This window comes from Elephas maximus, chromosome X (assembly GCF_024166365.1).
Source record: "Elephas maximus indicus isolate mEleMax1 chromosome X, mEleMax1 primary haplotype, whole genome shotgun sequence".
NCBI lineage: Eukaryota > Metazoa > Chordata > Mammalia > Proboscidea > Elephantidae > Elephas > Elephas maximus.
This window is the reverse complement of record NC_064846.1, coordinates 164462149-164486369: the sequence shown is the minus strand read 5'-3', so window position 1 is coordinate 164486369 and position 24221 is coordinate 164462149. Positions and strand designations below refer to the sequence as shown.

Sequence of the window (24221 nt, the reverse complement as noted above, 5' to 3'; positions counted from 1 at the left end):
TGAGGATTTCATGTCATTAGAGTCAGCTGGCAGAAAGGCTAGCAAGTTCTCCAACTTAATGTTTCCCTTACCTTTTCAGAATGGGTAAGTTCTCAGCCTAAAAATGGCGTATTTCACTAGTCTGACTTTCTGAAATTTCTACTGGGGTTTCAGACATCCCAGGAGCACTTTCAAAGACCTTGAGTTTTCCGGCTCATCAGTGGCACAATACCTGCTTTACCTTGATGGAAATAAACAGAGAGCACCCAAAGAAGAACAAGCAGTGCTCGCTTCAGCAGCACCTGTACTAAAATTGGAACGATACAGAGAAGATTAGCATGGCTCCTGCACAAGGATGACACGCAAATTCGTGAAGCATTCCATATTTTTAATTTAAAAATGGGCAAAAGATATGAACAGACACTTCACTAAAGAAGACATTCAGATAGCTAACAGATACATGAGGAAATGCTTGCAATCATTAGCCATTAGAGAAAGCCAAATCAAAACTACAATGAGATACCGTCTCCAACAAGGCTGGCATTAATCCAAAAAACACAAAATAATAAATGTTGGAGAGGTTGTGGAGAGACTGGAACACTTATACACTGCTGGTGGGAATGTAAAATGGTACAACCACTTTGGAAATCGATTTGGTGCTTCCTTAAAAAGCTAGAAATAGAACTACCATATGATCCAGCAATCCCACCCCGGGAATATATCCTAGAGAAATAAGAGCCTTTACATGAACAGATATATGTACACCCATGTTCATTGCAGCACTGTTTACAATAGCAAAAAGATGGAAGCAACCAAGGTGCCCATCAACAGATGAATGGATAAATAAATTATGGCATATTCACACAATGGAATACTACGCATCGATAAAGAACAGTGAGGAATCTGTGAAACATTTCATAACATGGAGGAATCTGGAAGGCATTATGCTGAGTGAAATTAGTCAGTTGCCAAAGGACAAATATTGTATGAGACCACTATTATAAGAACTCAAGAAATAGTTTAAACAGAGAAGAAAATATTCTTTGATGGTTAAGAGAGGGGGAAGGGAGGGAGGGAAAGGGGGATTCGCTAATTAGATAGTAGACAAGAACCAAAGGAGAACAAGCGAACACTATTTATTCAGATCACTATAGCAAGGGTGTCAGTCACCATCACTTGAGTTTGGCGAAGACTTAAAGACAGGCCAACCACCAGTTGCCGTCGAATCGATTCTAACTCATGGTGACCATATGTGTACAGAGTAGAACTCCATAGACTTTTCAAGGCTCGGTCTTTTCAGAAGCAGATCGCCAGACCTTTTTCCGAGGTACCTCTGAGTGGGTTTGAACCACCAACCTTTCTGTTAGTATTCGAGTGCTCAACTGTTTGTGCCACACAGGGACTTCTCAAAGGCAGGCCCAAAAAAACTCATTGCCATGGAGTCGATTCTGACCCATAGCAACCCTAGAGGACAGAATAGAACTGCCCCCAAAGGGTTTCCAAGGAGGACTGGTGGATTTGAATTGCCGACCTTTAAGTTAGCAGCCGTATCACCTAACCACTGAACCACCAGGGCTGCAATCCCAAAGGCAGGCAGAGGAGTATAAGTGGAAAAAAGAGGGAGGCTTCAGTTATGCCCTGATTGGAGGTTGTTGCCTGGGAACACTGGAGGCAGGCAAACTAGAAGCAGGGCATCCCGTGTGATTGGTTTGGAGAGTATGTATGCCTTTCTCTGGTTGGTCCTGAGTTAGAGGCAGGGTGAGAGGGTGCAAGAATTAGGGGAGCAGGCAGTTGTCAGTCCTGACCATAGCATTTTGGGCTGATTGCTACAAATGTTGTGGCTTGGCTTTCTGAATTGGCTGCTAAAGATAGGAGTCAGAATTTCTGTTTTTATATGTGGCCTGGCCATTGTCCATTTTTTTTTTTTTTTATAATAACTTTTATTAAGCTTCAAGTGAACGTTTACAAATCCAATCAGTCTGTCACATATAAGTTTACATACATCTCACTCCCTACTCCCACTTACTCTCCCCGTCTTGAGTCAGCCCTTTCAGTCTCTCCTTTCTTGACAATTTTGCCGGCTTCCCTCTCTCTCTATCCTCCCATCCCCCCTCCAGACAAGAGTTGCCAACACAATCTCAAGTGTACACCTGATATAATTAGCTCACTCTTCATCAGCGTCTCTCTCCCACCCGCTGACCAGTCCCTTTCATGTCTGATGAGTTGTCTTCAGGGATGGTTCCTGTCCTGTGTCAACAGAAGGTCTGGAGAGCATGACCGCCGGGATTCCTCCAGTCTCAGTCAGACCATTAAGTTTGGTCTTCTTATGAGAATTTGGGGTCTGCATCCCACTGCTCTCCTGCTCCCTCAGGGGTCCTCTGCTGAGCTCCCTGTCAGGGCAGTCATCGATTGTGGCCGGGCACCAACTAGTTCTTCTGATCTCAGGATGATGTAGGTCTCTGGTTCATGTGGCCCTTTCTGTCTCTTGGGCTCTTAGTTGTCATGTGGGCTTGGTGTTCTTCATTTTCCTTTGCTCCAGGTGGGTTGAGACCAATTGCTGCATCTTAGATGGCTGCTTGTTAGCATTTAAGACCCCAGACGCCACATTTCAAAGTGGGATGCAGAATGATTTCATAATAGAATTATTTTGCCAATTGACTTAGAAGTCCCCGCAAACCATGTTCCCCAGACCCCCGCGCTTGCTCCGCTGAGCTTTGAAGCATTCATTTTATCCCGGAAACTTCTTTGCTTTTGGTCCAGTCCAATTGAGCTGACCTTCCATGTATTGAGTGTTGTCTTTCCCTTCACCTAAAGCAGTTCTTATCTACTGATTAATCAATAAAAAAACCCTCTCCCACCCTCCCTCCCTCCCCCCCTCGTAACCACAAAAGTATGTGTTCTTCTCAGGTTTACTATTTCTCAAGATCTTATAATAGTGGTCTTATACAGTATTTGTCCTTTTGCCTCTGACTCATTTCGCTCAGCATAATGCCTTCCAGGTTCCTCCATGTTATGAAATGTTTCAGAGATTCGTCACTGTTCTTTATCGATGCGTAGTATTCCATTGTGTGAATATACCACAATTTATTTACCCATTCATCCGTTGATGGACACCTTGGTTGCTTCCAACTTTTTGCTATTGTAAACAGAGCTGCAATAAACATGGGTGTGCATATATCTGTTTGTATGAAGGCTCTTGTATCTCTAGGGTATATTCCGAGGAGTGGGATTTCTGGGTTGTATGGTAGTTCTATTTCTAACTGTTTAAGATAACGCCAGATAGATTTCCAAAGTGGTTGTACCATTTTACATTCCCACCAGCAGTGTATGAGAGTTCCAATCTCTCCGCAGCCTCTCCAACATTTATTATTTTGTGTTTTTTGGATTAATGCCAGCCTTGCTGGTGTGAGATGGAATCTCATCGTAGTTTTAATTTGCATTTCTCTAATGGCTAATGATCGAGAGCATTTTCTCATGTATCTGTTGGCTGCCTGAATATCTTCTTTAGAGAAATGTGTGTTCATATCCTTTGCCCACTTCTTGATTGGGTTGTTTGTCTTTTTGTGGTTGAGTTTTGACAGAATCATGTAGATTTTAGAGATCAGGCGCTGGTCGGAGATGTCATAGCTGAAAATTCTTTCCCAATCTGTAGGTGGTCTTTTTACTCTTTTGGTGAAGTCTTTAGATGAGCATAGGTGTTTGATTTTTAGGAGCTCCCAGTTATCGGGTTTCTCTTCATCATTTTTGGTAATGTTTTGTATTCTGTTTATACCTTGTATTAGGGCTCCTAGGGTTGTCCCAATTTTTTCTTCCATGATCTTTATCGTTTTAGTCTTTATGTTTAGGTCTTTGATCCACTTGGAGTTAGTTTTTGTGCATGGTGTGAGGTATGGGTCCTGTTTCATTTTTTTGCAAATGGATATCCAGTTATGCCAGCACCATTTGTTAAAAAGGCTGTCTTTTCCCCAGTTAATTGACACTGGTCCTTTGTCAAATATCAGCTGCTCATACGTGGATGGACCTATGTCTGGGTTCTCAATTCTGTTCCATTGGTCTATGTGTCTGTTGTTGTACCAATACCAGGCTGTTTTGACTACTGTGGCTGTATAATAGGTTCTGAAGTCAGGTAAGGTGAGGCCTCCCACTTTCTTCTTCTTTTTCAGTAGTGCTTTGCTTATCCGGGGCTTCTTTCCCTTCCATATGAAATTGGTGATTTGTTTCTCTATCCCCTTAAAATATGACATTGGAATTTGGATCGGAAGTGCGTTAAATGTATAGATGGCTTTTGGTAGAATAGACATTTTTACTATGTTAAGTCTTCCTATCCATGAGCAAGGTATGTTTTTCCACTTAAGTATGTCCTTTTGAATTTCTTGTAGTAGAGCTTTGTAGTTTTCTTTGTATAGGTCTTTTACATCCTTGGTAAGATTTATTCCTAAGTATCTTATCTTCTTGGGGGCTACCGTGAATGGTATTGATTTGGTTATTTCCTCTTCGGTGTTCTTTTTGTTGATGTAGAGGAATCCAAGTGATTTTTGTATGTTTATTTTATAACCTGAGACTCTGCCAAACTCTTCTATTAGTTTCAGTAGTTTTCTGGAGGATTCCTTAGGGTTTTCTGTGTATATAATCATGTCATCTGCAAATAGTGATAACTTTACTTCTTCCTTGCCAATCCGGATACCTTTTATTTCTTTGTCTAGCCTGATTGCCCTGGCTAAGACTTCCAACACGATGTTGAATAAGAGCGGTGATAAAGGGCATCCTTGTCTGGTTCCCGTTCTCAAGGGAAATGCTTTCAGGTTCTCTCCATTTAGAGTGATATTGGCTGTTGGCTTTGCATAGATGCCCTTTATTATGTTGAGGAATTTTCCTTCAATTCCTATTTTGGTAAGAGTTTTTATCATAAATGGGTGTTGGACTTTGTCAAATGCCTTTTCTGCATCAATTGATAAGATCATGTGGTTTTTGTCTTTTGTTTTATTTATGTGATGGATTACATTAATGGTTTTTCTGATATTAAACCAGCCTTGCATACCTGGTATAAATCCCACTTGATCAGGGTGAATTATTTTTTTGATGTGTTGTTGGATTCTATTGGCTAGAATTTTGTTGAGGATTTTTGCATCAATGTTCATGAGGGATATAGGTCTATAATTTTCTTTTTTTGTAATGTCTTTACCTGGTTTTGGTATCAGGGAGATGGTGGCTTCATAGAATGAGTTGGGTAGTATTCCGTCATTTTCTATGCTTTGGAATACCTTTAGTAGTAGTGGTGTTAACTCTTCTCTGAAAATTTGGTAGAACTCTGCAGTGAAGCCGTCCGGGCCAGGACTTTTTTTTGTTGGGAGTTTTTTGATTACCGTTTCAATCTCTTTTTTTGTTATGGGTCTATTTAGTTGTTCTGCTTCTGAATGTGTTAGTTTAGGTAGGTAGTGTTTTTCAAGGAATTCATCCATTTCTTCTAGGTTTTCAAATTTGTTAGAGTACAATTTTTCATAATAATCTGAAATGATTCTTTTAATTTCATTTGGTTCTGTTGTGATGTGGTCCTTCTCATTTCTTATTCGGGTTATTTGTTTCCTTTCCTGTATTTCTTTAGTCAGTCTAGCCAATGGTTTATCAATTTTGTTAATTTTTTCAAAGAACCAGCTTTTGGCTTTGTTAATTCTTTCAATTGTTTTTCTGTTCTCTAATTCATTTAGTTCAGCTCTAATTTTTATTATTTGTTTTCTTCTGGTGCCTGATGGATTCTTTTGTTGCTCAGTTTCTATTTGTTCAAGTTGTAGGGACAGTTCTCTGCTTTTGGCTCTTTCTTCTTTTTGTATGTGTGCATTTATTGATATAAATTGACCTCTGAGCACTGCTTTTGCTGTGTCCCAGAGGTTTTGATAGGAAGTATTTTCATTCTCGTTGCTTTCTATGAATTTCCTTATTCCCTCCTTGATGTCTTCTATAACCCAGTCTTTTTTCAGGAGGGTATTGTTCATTTTCCAAGTATTTGATTTCTTTTCCCTCGTTCTTCTGTTATTGATCTCTAGTTTTATTGCCTTGTGGTCTGAGAAGATGCTTTGTAATATTTCGATGTTTTGGACTCTGCAAAGGTTTGTTTTATGACCTAATATGTGGTCTATTCTAGAGAATGTTCCATGTGCGCTAGAAAAAAAAGTATATTTTGCAGCAGTTGGGTGGAGAGTTCTGTATAAGTCAATGAGGTCAAGTTGGTTGATTGTTGTAATTAGATCTTCCGTGTCTCTGTTGAGCTTCTTACTGGATGTCCTGTCCTTCTCCGAAAGGGGTGTGTTGAAGTCTCCTACTATAATTGTGGAGGTATCTATCTCGCTTTTCAGTTCTGTTAAAATTTGATTTATATATCTTGCAGCCCTGTCATTGGGTGCGTAAATATTTAATATGGTTATGTCTTCCTGATCAATTGTCCCTTTTATCATTATATAGTGTCCTTCTTTATCCTTTGTGGTGGATTTAAGTCTAAAGTCTATTTTGTCAGAAATTAATATTGCTACTCCTCTTCTTTTTTGCTTATTGTTTGCTTGATATACTTTTTTCCATCCTTTGAGTTTTAGTTTGTTTGTGTCTCTAAGTCTAAGGTGTGTCTCTTGTAGGCAGCATATAGATGGATCGTGTTTCTTTATCCAGTCTGTGACTCTCTGTCTCTTTATTGGTGCATTTAGTCCATTTACATTCAGGGTAATTATAGATAAATAAGTTTTTAGTGCTGTCATTTTGATGCCTTTTTATGTGTGTTGTTGACAATTTCATTTTTCCACATACTTTTTTGTGCTGAGGCGTTTTTCTTAGTAAATTGTGAGATCCTCACTTTCATAGTGTTTGACTTTATGTTAGTTGAGTCGTTACGTTTTTCTTGGTTTTTGTCTTGAGTTATAGAGTTGTTATACCTTTTTGTGGTTACCTCATTATATACCCCTATTTTTCTAAGTAAAAACCTAACTTGTATTGTTCTATATCGCCTTGTATCACTCTCCATATGGAAGTTCAATGCCTCCTGTATTTAGTCCCTCTTTTTGATTATTGTGATCTTTTACCTATTGACTTCCATGATTCCCTGTTATGTGTATTTTTTTTTTAATTAATCTTAATTTGTTTGTTTTTGTGATTTCCCTATTTGAGTTGATATCAGGACGTTCTGTTTTGTGACCTTGTGTTGTGCTGATATCTGATATTATTGGTTCTCTGACCAAACAATATCCTTTAGTATTTCTTGTAGCTTTGGTTTGGTTTTTGCAAATTCTCTAAACTTGTGTTTGTCTGTAAATATCTTAATTTCGCCTTCATATTTCAGAGAGAGTTTTGCTGGATATATGATCCTTGGTTGGCAGTTTTTCTCCTTCAGTGTTCTGTATATGTCGTCCCATTCCCTTCTTGCCTGCATGGTTTCTGCTGAGTAGTCAGAACATATTCTTATTGATTCTCCCTTGAAGGAAACCTTTCTTTTCTCCCTGGCTGCTTTTAAAATTTTCTGTTTATCTTTGGTTTTGGTGAGTTTGATGATAATATGTCTTGGTGTTTTTCTTTTTGGATCAATCTTAAATGGGGTTCGATGAGCATCTTGGATAGATATCCTTTCGTCTTTCATGATGTCAGGGAAGTTTTCTGTCAGAAGTTCTTCAACTATTTTCTCTGTGTTTTCTGTCCCCCCTCCCTGTTCTGGGACTCCAATCACCCGCAGGTTATCCTTCTTGATAGAGTCCCACATAATTCTTAGGGTTTCTTCATTTTTTTTAATTCTTTTATCTGATTTTTTTTCAGCTATGTTGGTGTTGATTCCCTGGTCCTCCAGATGTCCCAGTCTGCATTCTAATTGCTCGAGTCTGCTCCTCTGACTTCCTAGTGTGTTGTCTAATTCTGTTATTTTATTGTTAATCTTTTGGATTTCTACATGTTGTCTCTCTATGGATTCTTGCAACTTATTAATTTTTCCAGTATGTTCTTGAATAATCTTTTTGAGTTCTTCAACAGTTTTATCAGTGTGTTCCTTGGCTTTTTCTGCAGATATCCTAATTTCATTTGTGATATCATTAAGCATTCTGTAAATTAGTTTTTTATATTCTGTATCTGATAATTCCAAAATTGTATCTTCATTTGGGAAAGATTTTGATTCTTTTGTTTGGGGAGTTGGAGAAGCTGTCACGGTCTGCTTCTTTAAGTGGTTTGATATGGATTGTTGTCTCCGAGCCATCACTGGGAAACTAGTTTTTCCAGAAAATCCGCTAAAAAAAAACTGCAGTCAGATCCCTATCAGAGTTCTCCCTCTGGCTCAGGCTATTCAGATGTTAATGAAGCCGCCTGGGGAGGGTGGGGGAGGGAACAGAGAGATAGGAGAGTAGCACCTCAGAATATAGCCAGAGTTGCTTGTCTTGCTTGGAATGACTATTATATCTGAGATTCCCGCGGGCGCGTCGCCTATGTGTGCTGTCTGTGTGGAGATTGCCCCCGGGGGGTCTGGCCCGCTGGAGTCACGGTCAGATCCTCCGCTTCCAGCCCCACGCCCAGCGTCAAGGCTCCCCTACTGGGACGGTGCACTCTCGACTCCAAAATCAGTCGCTGCCTCCCGGGGACTTCTCGTCCCTCCAGCCGCGTGGCCGTGCCGCCCCCGTGAACCAGGTGGGCCCCCTCCCGGGGTTAGTTCAGATTGGTGGAGTAGCTCCCCGTGCTTGTGCCGCGACCGAGTGTCCCGGCTGGAACGCTGTTCTCCCCGCTCCAATACCAGTCGCTGCCTCCCGGGGACTTCTCCTACCGGCTGCGTCCCACGCCGCCCGCGCGACCCGGATGGTCACCTTCCCGGGGTTAGTTCAGGGGGTGGAGCAACTCTCCGTGTTTATGGCGTACCTGCGTGCAGTCCAAATCCCTGTGGGACGGTTCCCCGGCTCGGATGCTGCTCTTTCTGCTCCAAGATCAGTCACTGCCTCCCGGGGACTTCTCCTAACGGCTGCGTCCCACGCCGCCCGTGGAACTGGCTAGTCCCCCTCCCGGGGTTAGTTCAGGGGGGTGGAGCAGGTCTCTGTGCTTGTGCCGTACCTGACTGGTATGCTGGCTCCAGGCTCTGGAAACAATCGCTGCTTCCCCGTATTAGTTCGTTCTCCGTCTCTAAATCTGTGTTTGTTGTTCAGGGTTCGTAGATTGTTATGTATGTGATCGATTCACTTGTTTTTCCGTGTCTTTGTTGTAAGAGGGATCCGAGGTAGCGTCTGCCTAGTCCGCCATCTTGGCTCCGCCTCCTTGTCCATTTTTTTAATTCTTACTCTCACCTTTATATGGAGTCACAGCCTCCCCTGCTCTGAAGGTCAAACCCTTGGTCCTCCTTGTACCCTCTGTAACCTTCCTATCATCTCTCTCCTCCCATTGTACTAATTCTCTAAGTGAAAAAAAATGTGAGTTGCATCGTTGAAGCTAGTTTGGTGCTGTGCCATCTTTTGGAGACTTGTTAAAAATTTTTATAGAGGCAAGAAGTAAAATGACTTCCCTGGGCTAAGAGCCAAACACAAATTAGTCATAACTCTATTTACAAGAAACAACAGCTTAAACAATACATGTATAAATTTTTGAATGAGAAATTAACTTGAGTTGTAAACTTTCACCTAAAGCACAATAATAATAATAAAAACAGATATGTAGAACTGAAACTTAAAAAGTTTTTTTCCTTATCAGCATGAGTTGCAATCCTCACGAGTATGAGTTGTCAACACTCACCCCATCAAGATAAGCCAGCCTCACATTCAGTGACCAGCTTTCCCAAAACAAAAGGAAAATTAAATGTGATTAACCAATCAAAGCAAAGGGCCAGATACTTACTCATGTAAAATGGTGCCTTTAAAAGGGCATTGTAACTGTGTAAACTGGAGTCCCCCCACCATTTTCAGTTTGGAGTGCCCTCTGTTCATGAACAATTTCTTGTTCAATAACTCATGTTAACTAATTGACTCTTTAATCAAATTCCTGCCCCCTTCCTTCTTCAGTGAAGGGAACACTGGTTCTCCTGGCCCCAACCATAGGAAGACCCCCAGTGACCTGAGGTTGGACCACCCCATGTCAGGGGAGCAGGGGATTTCAGGACAGTGGTAGGAACCCAAGACATCATCAGTTGGAATAGCCAAAGAAAAGAATGCTAGAAGGGCTATGTTTGTTAGCACACAAGAGAAGCTCCAGGAATCCCTAGTTTTTCCTGGAGTAACAGGAGGGATTTCAGGAAAGCATTGGTGTCATCAGTTCTGAGTATGGCATGAAGACAGACTGCTCTATAATTATTGTGAGACCCTACTTTTCAACAGGTCTGGTGAAATGTGAACCATGTGTAAAGTCAGCAAGGTGCTCCCCAGGACTCAAAGAAAGGTGTTCTATTATTATTTGTTGTTGATAGGTGCCATTAAGTTCTTTCCAACTAACTGCGATGCTGTGTACAACAGAATGAAACGTTGCCCAGTCCTGTGCCATCCTCACAATCGTTGCTATGTTTGAGCCCATTGTTGCAGCCACTGTGTCAGTCCATCTTGCTGACAGCCTTACTCTTTTTCGCTGACCCTCTACTTTACCAAGCATGATGTCCTTCTCCAGGGACTGGTCGCTCCTGATAACATGTCCAAAGCACATGAGACAAAGTCTCTCCATCCTCACTTCTAAGGAGCATTCTGGTTGTACAACTTCCAAGACAGATTTGTTTGTTCTTCTGACAGCCCATGGTATATTCAATATTCTTCCCCAACACCGTAATTAAAAGGCATCATTATTCTTTGGTCTTCCTTATTCATTGCGCAGCCCTCCCATGTGTATGTGGCAATTGAAAATACCATGGCTTGGGTCAGGTGCACCTTAGCTCTCAAAGTGATAGCTTTGCTTTTTAACACTTTAAAGAGGTCTTTTGCAGCAGATTTGCCCAATGCAGTATGTTGTTTGATTTCTTGACTGCTGCTTCCATTGATGTTGATCGTGGATCCAAGTAAAATGAAATCCTTGACAAGTTCAATCTTTTCTCCATCTATTATTATGTTGCTTATTGGCCCGGTTGTGAGGATTTTTTGTTTTCTTTATGTTGAGGTATAAATCCATACTGAAGGCTGTAGTCTTTGATCTTCATCAGTAAGTGCTTCAAGTCATCTTCACCTTTAGCAAGCAAAGTTGTGTCATCTGCATAATGCAAGTTGCTAATGAGTCTTCCTCCAATCCTGATGCCCTGTTCTTCTTTGTGTAGTCCAGCTTTTCAGATTATTTACTCAGCATGCAGAATGAATAAATATGGTGAAAGGATACGACCCTGATACACACTTTTCCTGATTTTAACCCATGCAGTATCCCCTTGTTTGGTCAAATGACTGCCTCTTGGTCTATGTACAGGTCCTGCATGAGCACAATTAAGTGTTCTGGAATACTCATTCTTCTCAACGTTACCCATAATTTGTTATGATCCGCACAGTTGAATGCCTTTACATAGTCAATAAAACACAGATAAACATCTTTCTGTTATTCTCTGCTTTTAGCCAACATCCATCTAACATCAGCAATGATATCTCTTGTTACACATCGTCTTCTGAATCCAGCTTGATTGGGCTGGGTTCTCTAGAGAAGCAAAACCAGTAAGGCGTATAAATATGTATAGAGAGAGATATCAAAGAAACGACTCACACGATTGTAGAGGCTGGAACATCCCAAGTCCGTGGATCAGGATAGAGGCTTCAAATCATGTAGCCACAGGGGCTGGTGAACCCAAGTTCAGCAAGTCGGAGAGCAGGGCTCCCACTCTCAGGCTGTGAAGACTGATGAATCCCAAGATCTGCAGATAAGTTGAGAGCTCAAGTCCCAAGAGCTGGAGGTCAGATGAACAGGAGGCAGCCATAGGTTCCAGAGTGAGCAAGAAAGCCAGAACTTCTGCTTATATTTGGATGCAGGCCACACCCCAAGGAAACTCCCTTTCGACTGATTAGCTACTCATAGCAGATTCAATCACGGGAGTGATCACACTCAGTGATCACACTGAGAATCATGGCCCAGCCAAGTTGACACACAGTCTTAACCATCACACTGTGGCTGTACTGCTGCAATTGTTTTTGAATTATCTTCAGCAAAATTTACTCGCATGTGATATTAATGATATTTTTGATAATTTCTGCATTCCGTTGGATCACTTTCTTTGGAATAGGCACAAATATGGATCTCTTCCCGTTGGTTGACCAAGTAGCTGTCTCCCAAATTTCTTGGAGTGGACGTTGCATCAATTTGTTGAAACATTTCAGTTGGTAATCCATCAGTTCCTGGGGCCCTGTTTTTCGACATTGCCTTCAGTGCAGTCTGGACTTCTTCCTTCAGTATCATCAGTTCTTGATCATGTGCTATCTCCTGAAATGGTTGAACATAACCAATTCTTTTTGGTACAGTGATTCTGTGTATTTCTTCCATCTTCTTTTGATGCTTCCTGCGTCATTCAATTTTTGCCCATAGAATCCTTCAACGTTGCAACTCAAGACTTTAATTTTTTCTTCAGTTCTTTCAGCCTGAGAAATGCCCTTTTGATTTTCTAACTCCAGGTCTTTGCACATTTCATTATAATACTTTACTTTGTTTTCTTGAGCTGTCCTTTGAAATCTTCTGTTCAGCTCTTTTACTTCATCATTTCTTCTGTTCACTTTAGCTACTCTACATTCAAGAGCATGTTTCAGAGTCTCTTCTAACATCCATTTTGGCCTTTCCTTTCTTTCCCGTCTTTTTTGTTTTTTTCTAAATTTTACTTGCTTTGTTTTCGTTGTTGAGAATATACACAGAAAAACATACACCAATTCAACAGTTTCTACATGTGCGGTTTAATGACATTGATTACATTCTTTAAGTTGTGCAACCATTCTCACCCTCCTTTTCTGAGTTGTCCCTCCCCCATTAACATAAACTCACTGTCCCAAGTTGCTATGGTCAATTGGATCCCATATAGATAGATCTCAAGAGACCATAATGCTCAAGGCAGACCTTTTTTACTAGTTAAGCTAAACTATTGTTTGGTTTTAAGATGACTTCAGGGATATTTTTGGTTTAAGGTTTAAAAGATTATCTCAGGGCAGTAGTTTCCAGGGTTCATCCACCCTCTATGGCTCCAGGAAGCTTTGAGTCCATGAGAATTTGAAATTCTGTTCTCTGTTTCCCCCCTTTTGATCAGGATTCTTCTATGAACTCTGTGATCAAAATGTTCAGTAGCCGGGCAACATCCGGTTCTTCTGGTCTAATGCCAAAGGGGCAGTTGTTCATGGAGGCAATTAGCTGCGCTTTTAAGAACCCAGGCACTAAGAAATGAACTAGAAGGTAGAACAGAAGCACTAAACACATTATTAGGCCAATTAACTGGGATGTCCCATGAAACCATGCCCCTAAACCTTCAAACCGAGGACCCAAATCCCATGAGGTATTTGCAGCCTCAGCTACTACTCTTTTTTTTTTTTTTGTCATTTTTGTAAATACGTCTATCGCACCACTTTTGCTAGTTTAACTTTTTACAGGTGTACAACTTATTAACAGCAATTACAATAATCTGCTATGCAACCCTACCCTTAATGCGATTTTTCCATCACTATTTAAGCCCCCTTTTCCCCCTCCCTCTCACCCCTAGTAACCACTAATAACCTTTGCCTCTATACATTTGCCTTTCTTGTCTTTTTATATGTGAGGTCATACAATATTTGTCCTTTTGTGATTGGCTTATTTCACTCAGCGTGATGTCTTCAAGCTACATCCATACTGTAGCATGTATCAAGACTTCATTTCTGCTACTGGCTGAGTAGTATTCCATTGTATGTATATAACACATTTTGTTTATCCTTTCACCTGTTGATGAACATTTAAGGCATTTTCACCTTTTGGCTATTGTGAATAGTGCTGCAATGAACATTTGTATACAAGTTTCTTTTTAAGTCTCTTCTTTCAAGTCTTTGGGGTATACAGTAGCTCCCCCTTTTCCACAGTTACACTTTCCACAGTTTCAGTTATCCGCAGTCAACCACAGTCAGAAAATGTTAAATGAGTATCATAATGAAATCTCGGGCCATCCTGCTCCATTCCCCCCGGGGACCACATTCATATAAATTTTATCACAATATATTATTATAATTGTTCTCTTTTATTAATTAAAAACTGTTAATTTCTCACTATTCCTAATTTATAAATTAAACTTTATCACAGGTATGTATGTATAGGACAAAACATAGTATATATAGGGTTCAGTACTATCCATGGTTTCAGGCATCCATAGGGGTCTTAGAACATATCCCCCTTGGATAAGGGAGGACTATTGTATATTTAGGAGTGGAATTGCTGGGTCATATGGTAGTTCTCTTTTTACTTTTTTGAGAAACTGGCACACTGTTTTCCACAAAGGCTGTACCGCTTTGCATTCCCACCAGCAATGGATAAGGGTTCCAGTTTCCTCAAATCCTCGCCGACCTTTGTTATTTTATGTTTATGTTTGTTTGAATCTTAGTCTTTCCTGTCTTTTTAATGACCTTATTCTTTCTTCATGTTTGATGTCCTTGATGTCATCCCACAACTCATCTGGTCTTCTGTCATTAGTGTTTAATGTGTCAAATTATTCTTGAGATGGTCTGTAAATTCAGGTGGGATATGCTCAAGGTCGTACGTTGGCTTTTGTGGGCTTGTTTTAATTTTCTTCACCTTCAACTTGAACTTGCATATGAGCAGTTGATGGTCTGTTCTGCAGTTAACCTCTGACCTTGTGCTGACTGATGATATTGAGCTTCTCCATTATCTCTTGCCACAGATACAGTCAATTTAATCCCCTCATATTCCACCTTGAGAGGGCCACATGTATAACTGCTGTTCATGTTTTTGAAAAAGGGTATTTCCAATGAATAGGTCGTTGGTCTTGCAAAATACTATGCGGTCTCCAGTTGTTTCTATCACAAAGGCCATATTTTCTAACTACTGATCCTTCTTTGTTTCCAGCTTTCACATTCCAATCACCAGTTATTATCAATGCATCTTAATTGCATGTTTGATCAATTTCAGAGAGCAGAAGTTGGTAAAAATCTTCAATTTCTTCATCTTTGGCATTAGTGGTTAGTGCATAAATTTGAATAGCAGTCATATTAATTGGTCATAGCCATATGAATATTATCTTATCACTGACAGCATTGTACTTCAGGACAGATCTTGAAATGTTCTTTTTGATGATGAATGCAACACCATTCCTCTTTGTCATTACCGACATAGTAGACCATATGATTGTCTGATTCAAAATGGCCAATACCAGTCCATTTCAGCTCACTAATGCCTAGGATGTCAATCTTCAAGCGTTCCATTTCATTTTTGACAGTTTCCAATTTTCCTAGATTCATACTTCCTACATTCCATGTTCTAATTACTATTGGATGTTTGCATCTGTTTCTTCTCATTTTGGGTCATGCCACATGAGGAAATGAAGGCCCTGAAAGCTTTACTCCATCCATATCATTAAGATCTACCCTACTTTGAAGAGCCAGCTCTTCCCCAGTTGCATTTTGAGTGCCTTCCAACTGAGAGGCTCATCTTCCAGCACTGTATCAGACAGTGTTCTGCTGCTATTCATAAGGTTTTCACTGGCCAGTTTTTTCAGAAGTAGACTGCCGGGTCCTTCTTCCCAGTCTGTCTTAGCCTGGAAGATCCACTGAAACCTGCCCACCATGGGCAACCCTGTTGGCATTTGAAATGCCGGTGGCATAGCTTCCAGCATCACAGCAACATGCAAACCGCCACAGTATGACAAACTGACAGACAAGTGTAGTTCTATTAGAGTAAGTCAAAGTATGGCACCATTTCTTTTTGCTCTGCCCTGGAGAGGGCTGTGGGTGTGTACATTGGTGCAGAGCTGTTGATTGATATATTCTCATGGGAACTGGTTGGAAACATCTTAAGATTAAAATACGTGGCCTTAATTTTGGGAAATGGAAAATATTTACTATCAATCATATCTGATCCCTACATTTCAAATAGGCTTTTTATAAAAGCATTGGTAGTTTAAAGGAAATTGAGGCTAAAGGATATGAGAGATGAAAAGAAATAAATTCAGAAGGATCCTTAATATTCTTCCCATATTCTTGTTTGACACCCAGTTGAGGATTGGTTACAGTTTTTTATTATAAACTCCGTAATGTACAGAGTAAGTGTTCATAAATACCTAATCCAGATCTTTAAGAACATTTTGAAACAACTTCAGTGAAAAACAGGAAAACACTCAAAAGGAACTGAATAAACCTTGTTTTTTCCAAATATTGATGTTCCCAACTAGATAACTATCTAGAAATTTTGAGCTTAAGAAGCAAAAAGGTTAAGAAAAGAGGTCTTATTCCTGAATTCTCTACATAAAAAAAAATTTTTTTCAGGAACAGGAATGCTTAACAAAATGTGTGGGGTTAAGTATCACATAACGGTTTGACCATAATACATAGTGGCTTTTCTTAGGTACCATCCTTTGATGAAGTGCTATAATTGAGATCACAATAAAATTCGGTTGGTTTTTCTGTTTTGTTTTGTTGAGAATAAAGCAACTAAGTAATTTTTAATGACTCTCAAGGAGTTTTAATACCTGTCTATAAGTGATTTGGGTTCGTTTAAAAAGTTGTTATCAATAGAAAGAGACATTTTCCCTTTTGTCAAATTCAGGTTGTAAAACTGCAAGTAACGAAGACTGGTTAGGAGACAAATTGCATGAAGCTCTAACTCTGGCTTATTAGGACCACATCTTACTCGTGAATCAACCATGGTGCCTAGAGCAACATCTTGCTCCTAACTGGTGTCTAATAATCCTTGCTGAACGAATTAATGAATGAGTGAATGCACTGGCGATGACTAGAGGACCAGGGGAGGCAAGAAGTGACAGCCTCACCAATGACAACCAATAGGACAACCAAAAATGTCACTAAATAGAGTAAATAGTAAGTGCCAAACCTCCTTCTCCTCCTCCCACTAGTGCGCACACCTGGCTTGAAGAAGGGACTGAGTGGGTTCACAAGGGAAGCCCAGTGTCCCGCCCTGCCAGTACAGCAGTTGGATGCTCCCTCCCTGAGGCCACCTGACCTGTCATATGGTGTGAGGGCTGTGTGGGGAGGGGCGTCCTGACTCTTTGCTCATGGGTGTGTGGTTCACCAGAGATCCTGGGTGTTTTGGGGGGAAGGGACCAAAATCTGGCCATGGCCATCTAAATGAATAATTTCTTTCATAAGGATCAGGCACAAAGCTGGTTCATATGAGGCAGAGGTTAAATATATTCCAAATGTCCAACTTCTGTGTCCCTCTGTCATCTCTAATGCCAACTACTCCTCCCTCCCCCCCACCCCACCACTCTCCCTCTCATCTGATCTTTGGGTTTTGTAATTCTCTGAAATGTCTCACAGAAATCACAAACCATACTTACAGTTAAGTGGTTTATTAGAGAAGTAAAAGGGTACAGCTCCGGGTTAGAAACGAATCAGAAGTAGCAGGAACAACTCAGGATACAGTACTTGATCAGGACAGCTTCTTCTCATCCACTGCTGCTGGGCCCTGCACAAGGCTTTCTCAGGCAAGGGTTACAACTCTTAGTTCTGTGGGTCAGCAAGCCCCCACCGCAGCTGTCTAACGCTGGTCTCCTGGTTCCTGCTGTCTCATGCCATTATTGATCTTGCTACTGCTGTCTTCCACGTTACAGCTCCCCTCACCTCGTGTCTTCCTTTAAGCCCATTGGGATGGCAAAACTGACCAATCCCCTCATCAGGGGTCCATACACCTTATTTGCATGGCCCCACTCCTGTATGGGCTCCGTGCACCATATTTGCATTAGCAGCAAGCTGTCCAATCCCTTTGATGGGCTACAAGCACTTTATTTGCATAGTCCCACCCAGTCATTGTATGAGAGTCACAAAGACTATGGCTAGAAGGGCCATATTAAGTAATTCACTGCACCACACTGTGCCTGACACCACTCAGTTGCCCATGTGTCCTGCACCCCACCAGGTCAGTTGTGTATGTGACCATTGCTGCAGCCACTCAGTGTCACAACCCAGAATGAGAAACTCATTAAACCTCTGTGGCCATGGGCAGGGAGGGAATAGAATAAGTGCAGTAAGCCAGATTCATTTTTATCTGGGTGAAGGATAAACTCTAAGAGGGGGGAAGAATGGGGTTAGGAAATAAATTGAACTCCCTTCCTGCAGTAGCAGTGAAAATCGCAGTTGCCAAGTTAGCTTAACTAAACTGCTCTTGCCTAGGTAATTATGGTGTGTCATTATTTGCTACCATATTCTCCCATCGTATCAATATTTACTAGACCTGAATATAATGACGCCATTACCTTATCTCTACAGGGGGTACAGGTACTCAGGAGAGGAGTTTAAGACAACCCCTTTTATGATGCCCTTAATGTCTAATTATAAGACTTAAATTTCATCTTGAGGTTTCTCTTATTTCTAAAAAGCTTTTAAGCTATAGTGGATAAAGTACCTTGTGCTTTTGCTATTTGATGGCTTACACTTGAAGGGGACTCTGGAAGCCAGGAGAATATCATTGCTGCTACTACCCATTGATTCAGCAAACATTTGCTGGGCTCCTTGAACGTGATTGGCTGTGAGCTGGGTGCTAAGGATACGGATAAATAAGCTGTAGGACCCACTCATAAGCACTTCTAGTCTCAAAGTCATAAACAAACATCCACATAAACAAATAACTCTAGAAAGAGTGACACAAACTGTGATAAATGTGTGTACAATGTACAGTGAGCCCCAAAGGAGGCCATCATCAGTTCTGCCTAGTAAGGAAAGCTTCATAGAGGAGATGAAATTGAACTAAGCCCTGAGGAATGAGTTGGCACCATGGTAGCTCTACCCCTTACAGTGAAGCGATATTCCTCCAACTTAAGTGATACAATGATAGAAAAAATGGTTTGGCCTTTCAGAGTTGACCTACAGTATTTTTTATTCTAATGATATTTTGAAATGTATATATATATAACTAAGTATAAAATCCTTATGCTCTTAGTCTATTATAAAAGCAAAACAAATTTACAAATTACATATGATCAAAGCTACAGTACCAATGGAATTCAAATTAGTCACATTTCATTTAAAGTAATGGATGATGTTCTTTTCCTGAAACCAAATTGCTGATGTTGCATCTTCTGTTTCTCTTGCTTATCGAACTAATCTGTGCAAGGTAATATGCTAAAAAATAACATAGCACAGAAGGGCTTATGATGAAAACCTGAAGGTGCCTTCCCTGGAAGAAACTGCTGTTTCTGATTTTGTTTCTCTGATAGGCGATGCTATATTTCTCAATAAATTGCTTACGCTGATATACATTTTTAATAATTTATTTTATTTTTTGTTGTTGAAAATACACACAGCAGAACATACACCATTCAACAATTCCTACATGTGCAATTCATTGACATTGATTATATCCTTCATCCTCCTTTTCTGAATTATTCTTCCGCTATTAACATTAACTCACTGTCCCCAAATTTCACCGTTAGGGATTGTTCGGTATAGTGGAATATAATCCCCTTAGGTTGAAAGGCACTACACAGTAGCCACAACAATCGACTCAAATATACCAAGGATCATGACGACGGCACAGGACTGAGCAACGTTTTATTCTGTTATACATACGGTTGCCATGAGTCAGAGCTGACTCGACAGCAAATAACAACAACAACATTGCCCCTAAGCTTCCCATATAACCTTTTGAGTTGCTGTTGTCAATTTGATCCCACATAGATAGTTCTTTAAAAGAGCACAATCCTTCAGGCAGACATTCTTTACTAATTAAGCTAAACTCTGGTTTAAAGACTTCAGGGGATATTTTTGGTTTAAGGTTTAGAGATTATCTCAGGGTAATAGTTTCAGGGGTTCCTCCAGCCTCAATGGCTCCAGAAAGTCTGAATTACATGAGAATTTGAAATTTATGTTCCACATTTCCCTCTTTTTGATCAGGATTTATCTATATACTCTTTGATCAAAATATTCAATAATGGTAGCCAGGTACTATGCTGATATTTTTATTTATGTATCATCCTTAAACATTTTCTATTGATTTCTTGATTTTTAGATGCAGACTTAACCCATTATCTACTCCGCACTTCCCCTCTATATTCCACCCAATATAGTGACAAGAGTGGTCTCCTCTGCAATTAAACAGCATTTTAAACCTTCATGTCTGGGAACGTCAAAAATAGGCTCTTTCTCTTTTCTCCCTATATTGTTGGACAAAGACAGTACTACCCCATCCTTCCTTCCATCTCTCCGACCTCCCTTTCATCTCCCAACCATTGTGAATTACATCTTTCTTTTGCATAATATTTAAATCCTGACTTGTGTAACCATATTTAAGTCTCTCATGATTTGTCTCTAGTTCGATCCTAAGGATTAAAACCTGTAGGCTGCGTTAACATTGGTGTATTAGTTTCCTAGGATTGCCATAACAGATTACCACAAACCTGGCGGCTTAAAACAACAGAAAATTATCCTCTCACAGTTCTGAAGGCCAGAAGTCTGAAATCAAGGTGTTGACAGGTCCACGCTCCCTCCGAAAGGCTCTAGGGGAGAATCCTTCGTTGCCTCTCCCAGCTTTCGGTAGCTCCAGGAATTCCTTGATTCGTGGCTCCATAACTCCAGTCTCTGCCTCCATCTTCACAAGGCCTTCTCCTCTTCTCTGTCTCAAGTATCTCTCTTCCTTTCTCTTATAAGGACATCTGTTGTTGGATTTAAGGCCTACCCAGATAATCCAGGATGATTTTATCTTGAAATTCTTAATTTAATTACATTTGGAAAGACCCTTTTTCTAACTAAGGTCGCAGTCACAGATCCCAGAGATTAGGACATGGATATATCTGTTTTGGAATGTCATGTCTGATAGGAGTGTTTAGGGTGGAAGCTGGCCACATCAGATTTTTGTTAGACAGGGAAGAATTAATGCTGATTCCAAAGACACCAAACTGGCATCCAGGGGAATAGGCCAAAACAAGAGAGTTAAAAAGATATCTTCTCCATATTTTTCCTTTCCTTCTCTAGTTTCTTCTTTCTTAACCACACATTACCAAAACATTTCTACCCTCACTGTCATGGACTGAATTATGTCCCCCAAAAAATGTATATATCAATTTGGCTGGGTCATGATTCCTCATATTGTGTGGTTGTCCTCTATTTTGTGATTGTAATTTTATTGTTGGAGAGGATTAGGGTGGGATTGTAACACACTTACCAGGTCACATTCCTGATCCAATATAAAGGGAATTTCCCTGGGGTGTGGTCTGTACCACCTTCTCTCTCTCAAGAGATATAAGGAAAGGGAAGCAAGCAGAGAGTGGGAACATCATACCACCAAGAAAGCAGCACCGGGAGCAGAGTGCATCTTTTGGACCTGGGGTCCCTGCGCCTGAGAAATTCCTCGACCAAGAGAAGACCGATGACAAGGACCTTCCTCCAGAGCCGACAGAGAAAGCCTTCTCCTGGAGCTGACACCCTGAATTTGGACTTTCAGCCTACTAGACAGTGAGAGAATAAATTCCTCTTTGTTAAAGCCGTCCACTTGTGGTATTTCTGTTAGAGCAGCACTAGATGACTAAGACATTCACATTCCAGGGTAGCTTGCAAGTCTTGGAGTACGGTATGAAAACATTCCAAGGTCATAAGAAATTTCCAGTTGATTGTGCCACTTGAAAGAAGTAGAAGATTTAGTCAAAGAGTCTTGAGAAAATGAAATATTAAAAATCCTCTCCTGGAATCCTGTGGCCGCCACTGCACAAAATGTTCCCTTTTAGTGCGGGAAAGTGGAGCCTTGGGGACCCCAGTGGTTTTTCAGTTCATTTAAGCATTTAGCCTGCGGGCATTTTAAGAGGGATCCTAAGGGTTTCTCCATAGTTCCTTCCCACGGTTATTTCCTTGACACAGTGTTGGCAGACATATATGCTGGAGTGTTTAAGGCCCATCTCATAAAGGCCCATCTCTGGACAATTCTGAAGGGCCATTCCAGCTCCAAAGTCCACATGGGATTAGCTGATGCCTCTCTTTAGGCTGCATCCCATCTCAACTTCTCACTTGCCCAGTCTTGCTTCTTACCTCTCCCTTCCACAGGTGTTGATCCCAAGCACTCCCTAATAAATGCCCTGGACCTTAACTCCTGTACCATCTACAAGTCTACTTCCTGGGCAACCCAACTTACAACAAATGGGAAGAGCTTAAGTGTAAGTGCCTTGCCAGAGGACATCCTGGTACTATTGAAATCTGTGGGCACAACTTCTTGACATTCTTTTGGTGCTTCCAAGGTTACATAGAGCTTCCACTCATTAGAATATCAGATGCACTCTGTGAGTTAGGGGTAACTTTATCCCCATTTTACAGACTGGGAATGTGAGTCTCAGAGAAGTTAAGTGACTGATACATGGCCCAAGTTATTAAGCCATTGGTGGTAATCCTAATGATGATGGTGTAAAGAATAGCCTTAAGGTTGGGAGCAGCCAATTTTGACTGTTACCTCTTGTATTAGTTTTCCATTGCTGCAGTAACAAATTACCACAAACCTAGCAGCTTAAAACACCACAAATTTATTATCTCACAGTTCTGTAGGACAGAAGTCCCAGTTGATTTAGCTTGTTTCCTGGCTTACACTTTCACTGGGCCAAATTCAAGGTGCCAGATGACTGGGCTCTTATTGACTCTGGGAAAAATTAGCTTCCAATCTCATTCAAGTTGATGGCCAAATTCAATTTTTTGTGGCTATAGGGCTGACGTCCCCATTTCCTTGCTGGCTGTCAACGAGAGGCCAGTCTTTGCTGCCTACATTTCTTCTTATGCTTTTCATGTTACCCCTCCAGCATGGACAGGTCAGGCCCTTCTCATGCTTCCGATCTCATCACCTTTCTCTTCTGACATATCTATCTGACTTCCTTTTCTGTCACATGTCTCTTCCGACTCTTTCTTTGTAAGGGCTCGTGTGATTAGATTGGACCCAACTGGATAATTCAAGTTAACCCCTCTATTTTAAGGTCCAGTAACTGAAATTACGTTAGCAAAGCTCCTGAGTCATAGTACCTAGATTAGTGTTTGATTGAATAACCAGGGAATGGGAATCTTGGAGGTGGGGAGCATCTTGAGAGTTCTGGCTACCACAAATCATGACTTATGTGTCTAAAGCAGATGGTCCCAGTGCCCAGGGAGTAGGTTATATGTGACACATTTGAGTTTGCTAACTTTGGTTGTTGCTTCTGCAAGGCTCACACCTCTGAAATGAGGCACTATGAACGACCAGCAAAATTACACAGCACTCTTCCCACTCAGCCCCCATCTACTTGACCACTCTACCATCCAGATATCACTGATAGTTCTTTATGGGCAGGGCTTCCCAAATGCACCTAACAATAGCATTTACCATTTTCCCAGGGCCCTCCTTTCTAGAACTGGATTCGGTGCATCTGGGATGGAGCCCCAAGAATTCATATATTTTTTTAAAGTACCCCCATTTCACTTTATCCTAAGGGAAGATGGAGATACACTATTCTAAGACTCGGGCCCTTTCCTGCCACTAGGCTTTTTCATTTGCTGTTCTCTGACTAGGTTAGGAGTCCCTGGGTGGCACAAAGGGTTATGTGCTCCACTACTAACCAAAAGGTTGGTGGTTCAAACTCACTCCGAGGCACCTTGGAAGAACAGCCAGGTGATCTGCTTTTGAAAGGTCACAACCTTGAAAACCCTATGGAGCACAGTTCTACTCTGCACACGTAGAGTCGTCATGAGTTGAAATTGACTTCACAGCAACTGGTGTTTTGTTCTTTTGCCCGGATTACACCTTTCCCTGCCCTTTGCATGTCTGTTTCCTTCAGGTCTCATTTTACATGTTGTCTTCTGAAAAGGGTCTTCTCTATCTATTTTAGATTGTTCTCTCCCTAATTATGTTTCAGCCCCTCACTGTTTTCATTTCCTGTACAGTGCTGATTATAATCTGCACATATTTTATTAAATAATTTACTTGTAGCTTATCTACCTCCTAAACTGTCATGTAATATTGGACAATGCAAGGACCCTTTTGTGCCTATCCTTTATGCTTAGCATCCTACCCGACGCCCAATAAGAGTTCGATGAATGAATGAACAGACTCTAGCAAACTCACTAGCATGGTGCCACATTCCAATAAAAGCCAAAGTACACCAAGGCAAAAACATTTCCTAGGAACTCATCTGGTGATTTCTCCATTTTTCCAATAAAAATATATGA

General features: G+C 40.9%; 1 non-coding gene across 1 annotated transcript; it reads left to right on the top strand.

Annotated features, from left to right (window-relative positions):
• The first annotated feature begins 262 nt into the window (after nucleotides 1-262).
• Nucleotides 263-369, top strand: LOC126069788 (U6 spliceosomal RNA). Its single transcript, XR_007516057.1, has one exon. It is a non-coding gene; the product is annotated as a U6 spliceosomal RNA (small nuclear RNA).
• The last annotated feature ends 23852 nt before the right edge of the window (nucleotides 370-24221 follow it).